Here is an 11,368-nt window from a genome sequence, read left to right on the forward strand (position 1 = left end):
TTCAAGTTAAAGAATTTTCTTTAATTAAATAATTCGAAGCAAATTAATCAATATTCAATAATTGGATCATATTTTAACTTTATATTCGATTCATACCTTCCACCATTTACGACAACATGTAAGCGATTCAGTACCAGTTTTTTGGAGTTGAAGGGGGTGCTTACCCTTCCCCATACGTAACCGACTCCCGAACCTTTTTAAATCAAATCTTTTGTAAAAGCATACTAAGTTTTTGTCTTATAAAATGATTTTTCTTAAAATTGTTTTAAAAGACATTTTTAGGTATTCGACTTACCTAACTCAAAGGTCGGTGGCGACTCTATCCAATTTATTCTAAATTAATTCAAAATCCCCAAATTTTCAAATAAAAGTCATAATCGTTTTTAAAATAATATTTAATTGTTTTTTTCTAAAAAATGGTTATGACAAAAACATTGCCTTAAATTAGTGAATTATGTAAATAGATTTTAATTTTAGAAGCACAACTAAAATTTTCCCCTTTGCAGTTCAAAAATATCTCAGAATTAGATTATACAAATTCCAGAGCACCATAACTTCACAATATAGCAACATTCCACTCCAAAATGAAGTGAATAAAACGAACCCATTAAAAAAATGGGGAGGAAATATTGAGACTAACCCAATAAATAATTAAATACGAACTCATCTCTCAAAACACCCAATAAATTGAGACTAAATACCCAATTTAACATAACCAAAAACGAAAGGGAAATATTGCTTTGGGGATCTAACCTGGCATGTGAAGATATAATCAAAGAAACCATTTTTAAACTAAAATGAAACGTTAAATGGTCAAATGTTCCAAAAAAATCAATACGGACAAATTTGACAATACTATCAAACGTTAGGTTATGTTATTGCATTGTGCCTATAAGATTTGCGTACAGATTGAATATAAAAGAAGAACAGCTGACACATAATAATTTTTATTCATTGCTTTGCTTGTTATATTTACGTAATTAGGTATGAAACAAACAGACATAACATGTGGCGCAAACAATGTCGTTTCACTTGAGCTTTCTCAGAAGAAGTAATCAAACGTGGTTGATCATTCCTCGCTCTTTGGCTGGTAATAAGATGACGTCGATTGCCGTCTAATCTCCAGAATCATCGGTGGTGTGACCAATCTTATCAGCGCGAAATTCAGTACTTTAAAAAATGGGTGTTTTGACGTCGACAGCGATACGTTTGGATCTCAGGCGAGCGTTGGGGTCCTTGTTCAACAAGGAACAGATGAGGCCACCTGCGTGATGCTCAAGGAGGTAACAATGTGGGTGGGTTGGATAGAGACGCAAAAGGCGTACGACCATAGATCAACTCGTAGATGAAGATCCCAAAAGCCCACCAATCAACGGCATTATCGTGAGACCCACCCAAGGCAACCTCTCGAGAAACATACTTGTGGGTCCCAATAAAGGAGGCTGATCGGGCAGAGACGGGCTCTGCCACGAAGATCAACTTTGTTGGTGGTGAGAGTGTTTCGATTATCTTCGACTGCAAGATCTTCCGAAAGAGGCTGGAGAGTCAGGTTAGATGCGGACGATTGTCAGCCTGGTCCCCTAGCGGCATTGGGTTCGGTGATGACGATGGTGATTCAATAGTGGGGATAGAGTCTGAACAAAGAAAAGGTCGAAATTTGAGAGCATGATGTGACCGTCTGATCTTACTAAAACGATTTTCGGTTTTAGGTCTCTGTAAATAATGCCCAGCATGTGAAGGTACTCTAGAGCTGCCAGAACCTCGGCTGCATAAAACCTGTTGAAAAAATTATTAACAACGAGAGATCTAGCTTAAATGAATATCATGCAAACAGTGCGAGATTCGTTTGTTAACGTTTAAACTATCTCAACTACCAACATGAAAAAAATAAATCAATGACAAGACTAACTCTTTTAATATTGCCTGCAATTGGATTCATAATCAAATAAGGAATTTGAGCAAAAGGTCTCCTAACAATTATATGAATTAAGCTTAAACAAATGCAAGGAAGATCAAATAATTTTTAGAGATAAATTTGATTATTGGTGGTGACTTTGCATAGTAGAAGTAGACAATGATAAGAACAAGTCAAGATACGTGTTTGCAACACAACACAACACAACATAGTACATGAAAAACAAAACACTAAGAATAAAGCATGCATGAAGCATCACTGTAAAGTCAATGTAGTTAATTTTTTTTAAAATAAAAGAAATACTGTCAGCTATGCAAGTTGTCCACGATTTGTGAGTATTAAATATGGGTGCGGATATATGTACAAGTATACACAATCGAACAAGTAATACAGTGATAAGTGAGTATCGTCTCCACGTGGATTGGAAGAAATTGATAAGTTCAATCAAAGCGCTTTACTATGTCACCTAAGTAAAGTTAGTGATGTTATATGCAAATGAAAATATTGTGGCAATTTGAAATGGATGTTGTGGAAACTGTATGATGGTAATATGGTAGTAGATTGAGATGTTATGGCAAATTGGAGTGTGTGTAGTGCAATCTAATGAAAATATAACGGCAAAATAAATTGTAAATATTGGATTTGATTATAACAACTTCAGACTCCTCACACGACAAGCTACTAGGGGAATGTGTGATAAGAGTCACTTAGGAAAATCTAATTCTACTTCTCAAAATTGTCTCACTTCTATGTCTTATCTGCCCGAAAGAGTTTACTAGGGTGCCCTATGCTATCTCTAGTAAGGGACTCGACAGATTGAAGATGCCTTGGTAAAACCGGTTGGCGTAAGCCCCTGCAATGATCCTATTAGTCCAGATAACAGGATATGTCTCGGTAATACCTTTTTGCTGTAACATTAACATCTAACCTCTCGTTCATGCACAACTCCTTTTAGTCGAATGAAATCCTAGCCTTATCTCTAAGGTGAATTAGGCCTAGTTACTATCTAGAACCCCTTGCTTATATGGTTCCTTCCTAGTTTCTCTCGAACACTAAGGATGTGCTACCTAGACATTCTCTCGAACACTAAGTAATCTCCTAAGGAATGACTACTCTCATAGCTCCTATAACCTTAAGGCACTAAGATCCATATACAAAATAGTTAATAACATAAAAAAACAACCATTCATTAAAGCAAATCTTAAATATCTAAAATGAACTCCCACCAAATAGGATTAGTTCATGGTGGGGTTCGAAATAAGAAAGCACAAAGCAAGTTAATCTGTTCCTTACAACCCAAAAGATAAAATATGAAAACAAAGAGCAAAGGGAAGGAGGAAAAGCCTTCGACGTGCACTGCCGGAGTTCCCTCGGCCACAATGGACAGTCCCATCGAACTAGCTCCTCTCGGACGTCTAGAACGCCACTCCCTCTAGCTTGTCAACGGAGGAATGCCACGGGAAATAGGATTGGTGGAGAACTTTTTCTCTGAATTTTTAACTCTTGGCGGCGGGGGTACAAGTCCAAAGTCCCCAAAAGTATGATATTTATAGGTGGAGAATGAACCTAGGGTTTTGTGTTAAAATTACCCTAGTACCCTAAAGATCATTCCTTTTATGTGAGAGACGGTGCAAAGATGGTAATGGGACCCTCCTATGTGGTTGATTGCAGAAATCACGTGTAGAGAATGACAGCTGACTCTTACTAAAAATATTTTTCTTTCGTTTTGATCGCTCTCGAAATGCCAACTAGTTCGACATCTACATTTTGCTCAGCAGTCTCCTTATGTCACGGCATTTTCCTTTTTCTTTTCCTTTCTCCTAAATCCTGCACATCACTAAACAAAAACCTTTCCCATAAAGCAGCACTGATTACAAAATAAAATGTCGCGGAAAATAGATTTCCAGCACATGCAACTATATGCTCCTAAATGCATCTATATGATACTAAATGGGCTCTTAGACATTCAATAACTTAAGTGAAAATGTCTCAAATATGACCTTTTTACGGAGTTATGACAAGTAGAAGAGAAAAAGGGTACCTTGCGGAGCTTAAAGAGAAAGTTTTTTAGGTTGTTTATGTCTAAGAGAATGCAAGTCACTCTTGAACAGTACTCTATGACTATACAAGAAAAATTAGAAGCTTCAAACTCAGCGTACAAAATAGGCAAAAATGGATAATCCAGCATCTTCAGGATCTTCTTCTCTATCTCAACACGTTGCACCTTTTTCTTCATAACCAACACTTCCTTATCCACTACTTTCATCGTATAAAAATAATTTTCATCGACGTTAGCTAACCAACAAAAGTAGACAGTTCCAATGTCGTCAGAACCTATGTTGCGTACGAGTCAGAAATCACTAAATGTAATGTTGGTTTTGCGGGCCAAGGTGGTGGATCGGATAGTGGAGTAAGCGAAGTCGGATGATAGGTGGGGTTTGAGAGAAAGGCTGTCTGGTATGGACTTAGATGTGGGAAGAAGCTCAAAAGAGAGATGACTGAAACTGCTACAGCTTTCACTACTCATTGAACTTTGACTCAAAGAATTCCTTATTTTTGAACTCACCTCACTTTCTGACTTACGTTTGTACTCCAATATTTTATGTTTTCTCACCCTGATTGTTTCTCTCTACTCGCAAAAGAGAATTCAAAATAGTCAACGGTGGGTGAAAGCAATGAACTTTGAATACTAGAAGCAGAGATGGGTGCCCGAAGAATAAAAACCATAGAGCATTAATGCATCAAATGAAACAACTAAAGGAGGGGATGAGATTCAGAAAAATGGATTAAATGCGCATACTGAAACAACATAGTAGGCTTTTCTTTATTATAGGGCTCGCTGGGACCTGAAAATTAGGATATTTGAGTAATACCCAGTCCGTACACAGAAAGATCATCTACTCCAAACAAACTAAAGAAATGAAAAAACAAATTCAAGCCTTTTGGACTTTCTCTATTTGGTTTGCTCTGAAGAGAGGAGGAACAACAAAGGCAAAATGAAATGAGAGGGTTTGGTTGGTTGGGGATATTTATGGTTTATGAAATGTACGGACCCAGGCTTTATCTTACGATTGAAGAGGCTGTAATTAGCTTCAGATTTTAACTTTTAACCATCAACTTACTTGGCTTAAAAATAATAATAATGAAGTGTCTTTGTAGTTTACACGTGAGTGTAAAAATACCACAGAGTTTTGAGTGTGAAATTTGAAATGGAAGATTTTGATGTTTACCTATTAGATGAAGCTATAACTAGTAGACCGATAGCAGTGTTGTCGACAGGACGATGCGTTTCGTTTCTGGCACGTGCGACTGACTATTCGTCACGTGGCAGAGGTTGCATTTTTACTTTAGTCACGATGGCAACATGTCACACCCTACTTTAGGGCTAATTTAAAGTATCAAATTAAAGTTGTAATAAGGGAATTTAGGACCAAATTATAAGTTTTTGAAATTTTTGGGCTAATTTTGAAAATTTAGGAAGTTTAGGGACTTAGCCCTGAATTTTCTTAATTTTTCTGGATAATTAATACCAATTACCCCGATTGGAAGCAAAATCCCTAAATCCCCAAATTTCCCTAACTCCATCCTCATCGACTCCTCCACGATTCCATGTCGTCCGACCACCATAGCTCACACTGTTCCCGTCACTCGGCTCCCCATCGTCTAATGATCAAAGCCCAACCGTTAATTCGGCGAAAATCATCTTCGTTCATCATTAATGAACGTTTAAGTGTGCATCAAGGAAATCCACCATCGCCTTGTTTTCTTTCAGATTCCAGTCGAATCCGTCGTCGGCTCGTCTCACCACCCTTCCCATCGAGTTTCCCAACTTCGTGCGATTAAACCCCAACCAGATTCATCACCCTACCGTCGCTCGTTCGTTGTCCGTCGTGGTAAACGCACTGATTTCCTTTCTCGTTTAATTTTTGTTTTTTTGACTCATATTTCATACTAATTTGGAATGATTATTGTGTATGGTTACTTTTGGAGTAATCGGTCGTCGAAAATTCCCTCGTCGTCGTCGTTATGCGTCGCCGCATGTGCGTGGGGCTCGCCCCTGCCCTAGAAACCTTCTAGAACTGGTCTAGCCGGTCTAAACCGGTATGAATCGACCCAAATTGGTCCGAACCGGTTTTGTTTGACATGAAACAAGTCAACCCGACCCGACCCGTTGACTGTTGATCGGTTTGACAGTTGACTTTGACTGGTATGACCTTTGATTGTTGACTTTGACTGAAAAAGTTAAATTTTTCTAAAAGCCCTATTTTATGTTTTTTTTATGTCCTGAGTCCGAATCTGAAGTTCGTTTTTTCCAAATTCGCACTCGGTAAGCCATTTTTTAGTATTTTATCTTTGAATTCAAGTTGGTTTCTCAATTAAGTTCAGTTTCTGACGTAAATTTGGTTGCTTTGTATTAGAGGAATTATTGGACGTTGAATTTAATTTCGAGAGTGATCGAATGAGGATTAAATGGTCGATCGATATGATACGAAAACCGAGGTAATACTCTACTACCTTTTACATGCTTACTGGAACACATTGATAATTGGTAAATGTGTGGATGAAAATAATTGGTCCATGAGATGTAGTTAATTATCATTGGACTCAAATTAAATTTGGAATAAAGACAAAACATTGTATAAGAATCAGACGATTCGTAAAAAAAATTGGTAGACCGATTGGAAACAAATCTAAGTTAAGTGATTTAATCAGTAAATCAATCAATCTCAGAACACGTAAATTCTGATTAATCTCGTTAAAGATTAAATGTTGGAAATATTTGGATAAAAAATTACCAAAAATAACACTATGGGGTAAAACTAATATACCCTTGTACTGTAAAAGGACCAAGACATCCCCTAGTAGTGAAAATAACCTCCAGTGATCAAATGAACAAAGTACTTTGAACTCTAAAGGAACTAGAATACTTTCAAGTGATGTAAGGTGAATCTACACACTTTGGTGGAAGAGAGTAGATAGCCTTATTGTGTCCCGATCTAGGATTGACAAGTATTGATGTCCTTGAATTATAAGCTTGGGCTGCAAATAAGATAAGAAAGAAAATACAATTAATATTGGAATAATAAATGGAATAATAAGATAAATATGGCTGTAGAATTGATGTTATTGATGGATGAAGTTGATGGTGTTGATGACAAAATGGAGATGGTGGTGATGTTGTATCTCAAACACGCCAAAGATGAAACAATGCTAAGGAGCACAATCTCGATCTTCACAAACTTGGTTGAGGGGTGGTCATAGTGTCTTCAACCCACTAGATATAAATCTAGGAATTTAGGAATCAAGATGAAAGGAATGACGCCACAAGTATATGAATTATAGTTGTTTAATCGATAAAGTTCACAAAGAACTTTGAAGAGAAATTAACTCACAAGAGTAATTTTAATATATGAGATGAGATGAGTACAAATGATGGCAAGCCACTCTATTTATAGGAAATGAGAGGGCTTGGTCGAATGGTTACATGATGTTTCAGCTAGATACATGACTTTATGAAGATACATAATGTTTTAAAATGAAAGATTAAGTCATTTAGGCTTGTGATGGTTCGGCTAACCCTTAATAAAGGGGCTTGATGATTCGGCTAAGGATGAGAAGGCATCTCCCTTGGTCGAATGGTGATGCTTGTTCAACTTGGTGCCATTTTTCTTCTCTTTGGCCAAATGGGTTTGCATCTCCTCATGTTGGTGCCAAATGCTCTCATGTGCATAGCATGTGATGTGGCTGAATATATATGAAGCTTTATATCATGTCTCATGGTAATTTAAGCCTCCAATGCAGTATGCTCTTGGATGTAAAGGCATCTTCATGGGCAACATCATTCATGAAAGGTCACAATGTTTGAGAAAAGTGTCCCTTCATGTTTGAGCTACTTATTGTGTGAATGAGCTAAAGGTGAGCTGGCCATAGGTGGCTTGTAGCATGGTGAACATTATGGCAGCTCCTTGTGAAAAGGTACCTCTTGAGTTGGCAACTATTCGCGAAAAGGTATGATTTCACAAATTTTGACTTAGGACATATTTGAAGTGTCCTAAGTGGTGATGATGATGGTGCAGGTCCCCAGCTGAAATGAGGTCATCTTGTAGTTCAAATCTTCAGCTCAATCCAGCTATGAGCTCACGGCCTCAAAACAGTTTTTCACCAAATTGCTCCTTCTGCTCTCCTAATCGTTCCCATGTAAGTATCCTTACTTTTGCATGCTCTATTTAGCTCCAATGTAGCTCCCAAGTATTGGCCGAATGTGCCTACATGCATAACATAAAGAAATAACTAAGTATATATCAACTTATATAATGTATAATATAAGAATGTGAAATATAGCATATTATGATAACTTATATCTCACATATTAATGGTTAAGTTATCATCATAATAGCTATAGATATAGTATATGTAAATGAAAATAACTATATTAAAATATTTGAAATAAGCATATATATGTGTAAAGTTAGAAAGTCTCTCCCCTTGTAAGGGTGAAATATCCATGATGCTGAATTGGATCACATCATCAAGCCTAAGTTATCTGAAGTAATGCCTCTGACAAAATTGAATGAAATGAAGATAATACCCTTAAAGAGTAAAAAAGGCTATGGATGAATATGATAATGGAGACAGGTTGAGAACTTAAATTATGATCCACTTGAATATTGGAATCACTGAGTAAATTCATGATTCAGTTGGAATGCCCCTGAAGTGTAATATGATTCAAAGTACGTCCTAGCTCTGGAATAACTTAATACTCCCAGCTCTGTAATGAACAAATCAGCCTCATATATTATATGACCAAGTTAAACCGAATGAAAGTATTGTATGTATTCGAATTTAAGAAACGATATAATTACTCTAGAAATTTCGAAGTGACCAGGATAAACTGAACTACTAAATAACCTAAGTAACCTCAATGACTTAAGATTAAGTGGATGACTTGGATAAGTTTGGAAACGTTAATAAACTTACATTATGTACCATAAACCCTAAAAAGCAAACCCAAAACCAAAATACTCGGCCACCACCCAACTTCCCCACGGCGTAAAGATGGTGAGCCAGGAGCCCAATGCCCAAACCCAACACCGTAAAGATGGTGAGCCAGGAGCCCAATGCCCAAACCCAACACCCAAATCTCAGCATAGGCCTGCGGCCACAGTGATACGTTAATTCCTTCTATGTTAAATACCACTGCCTTTGTGCTTTACCCCGGTGTGGGATTTCGTTAAACCTTAGACAAAACCCGAAACTCTCCAAACAACCAGGAAAAACGGTTCTGTCGTGTTTCTCTCTTTTTTTTCTCTCTGGTTTTAGGTGGCAGACAACCGATCTCCTGTCATTATGTTTTATCCCTGTCCGTCTGTGTTTCTCCATTGAAGGTTTTGTTGATGCGTTTGTGCGTTTTATCAGTGAACTGGGATCTACGACTGGTATTTTTTCTTCTACTTTCACGAGACATTGATTCTGTAATGTCATAAAGAGTGGCGGGTGTTGGAGGGTTCAAAGTTGAAAGGGAGAGTGGTTTACCAGTCAGCCGCAATGAAGGGCATGGAGTTTCTAACGATGGTTCCTGGTTTCCCCGAGTTTAATCTTTTCCAACGTGTGGTCGATTTTGAGTTTACTTTGGAGCGATTTACCTCTTTTCTCACGGCTCAATTGGTGTTTTCTTTTTATTTTGCTTATTGACGAGTACCAGATTGGTGTTAGCGCAGTTCCTTTGATTATTTGTTGTGGGTTTTTATGTTCTTTATATAAAAACATGGTTTTTATTAAATATTCTTTATTTTTTTCTCAGGGAATTTACGCTACACTAGTCATTGCCGTTGTAGTGCTTTTGATCTGCAAATTTTAGATCTCCACAGCATTCTAAGGTTAGTGGTAGTAGTCAGTAATTTGGATTTCAAATTTTATAAAATAATATCGTTTTATTGTTGAGTTGGGCTGCTTGAATTCTGAATTGCAGCTTCCATTGTTGAATGTTACTGTATATCTAAATGTAAGTTACATTTTCTTCTTCTGATTTCTGAGTGGAATGAAGAGGCTTGTCCCTAAGTTACATTATCAGGGCATTTGGGTTTGGGTACCTAAAATCTCTATGATTTGTTTTGACTGTTAAAACTAAGTTCTTTGTTGGCTGTACTCTGTTGTAATGGTTTGTGTTCATGAGAAATTTCAAAATTGTAATGGCACTGGGTGTTTCTATAGGTCCTTTTTGTACAATTGGTTCTTCTGCAAAGCTAGGGAATAGATGTCGATTGCATCCTTCGAACCATGTTTTCGAAAATACAGAATTGGGGAACCACTGTATTTTTATGACTTAAGTTTACTTTGGTTGTCTTCCTCTTACTAATTTGTGAGGTTCTGTTAGAAGTATGCATGTTTTATGTCGTAATTTATGTAATTACTAAACTTTATCGGGCAGTGGTGCAGTGGTCGGTGATGATATTCCCAGGCGTACTGTAATTGTCTTATTCGGCTTTTCATCAGTTAGAAGCATACTACATGTATGGTACAAATGTCAAATATTTTCGAAAGATATGACCACTTTCCATTGCATTTCTGTGCTATTAGTTAGGGGATAAATGTTTTCTTGTTATTGGGGACAACAATGACATATTGTCATGGTTGGGCATATCCATTAACACATCCCTCTTCCACAAGATTTTCTTCTCTGAAAAGATGGATAAAGATAAATGACTTTTGATGGTGGAAAATGATTTAAGCAATAAAACAGTCATTGCCATATTTAGAGGTTTAATCATCTTCCTCGTTATTTGATCTCATGAAAGACTAAGGTTTCTCAAGTACAGTTCAATATCTGGACTTAAACAGGAATGATTCTTCTTAGAATGGGCTAGTATATGAGCATTATAACTGTAAAGGAAGACATGAAACAGAACCACTGTCTTTTGCATTAATTTTGTTAGTCACTTCTTGAATTTTTAAGTGTTCCCCTTTTTTTACCTTTTGAAACTTACTTTTAGACTTGAGTTTTACTTCATAGTTTGTTTCACCTATGGTTTTCTATCCCAATCACATGTTTACTAGTATTCTTGATGGTGATGTATGATTAGCTAACCAAAGAATGCCTAGATAAAGCTACAGCAATATGTACACCACGAGTGGAGTTCAAGAAAATCGACAATTTCTGTAATGCACCCAATAATATATAGCCTTTGTGCGTTTGTTTTTATATCCTAAAGTAATATTCTACATTTTTTTGTTTATTATGCTTTTATTATATGTTTCTATCTATGATTTTTTAAACATCTACTGAATTTCGTATAAAAGAGGAAAACAAGAAGGTATAAATCTTTACACTTACATTACAGTTAAAAGTATCAAATATCGTATAATCAAGTTCTTCAGTTAGTTTTTCTGCTGTCGGGGTCAGTTTGTTTGATCAAATTATGAGTTATTTATTTGGAATGTAATTGCACAGGTTCT

At 36.7% G+C, this 11,368-nt stretch overlaps 1 pseudogene; it reads right to left on the reverse strand.

Moving 5' to 3' along the window:
- Window positions 1–1,042: 1,042 nt before the first annotated feature.
- Window positions 1,043–5,542, reverse strand: LOC120147315 (annotated as a pseudogene).
- Between the last annotated feature and the right edge of the window lie 5,826 nt (window positions 5,543–11,368).

This window comes from Hibiscus syriacus, unplaced genomic scaffold (assembly GCF_006381635.1).
Source record: "Hibiscus syriacus cultivar Baekdansim isolate YM2019G1 unplaced genomic scaffold, ASM638163v2 tig00002511_pilon, whole genome shotgun sequence".
NCBI classification, from domain to species: domain Eukaryota; kingdom Viridiplantae; phylum Streptophyta; class Magnoliopsida; order Malvales; family Malvaceae; genus Hibiscus; species Hibiscus syriacus.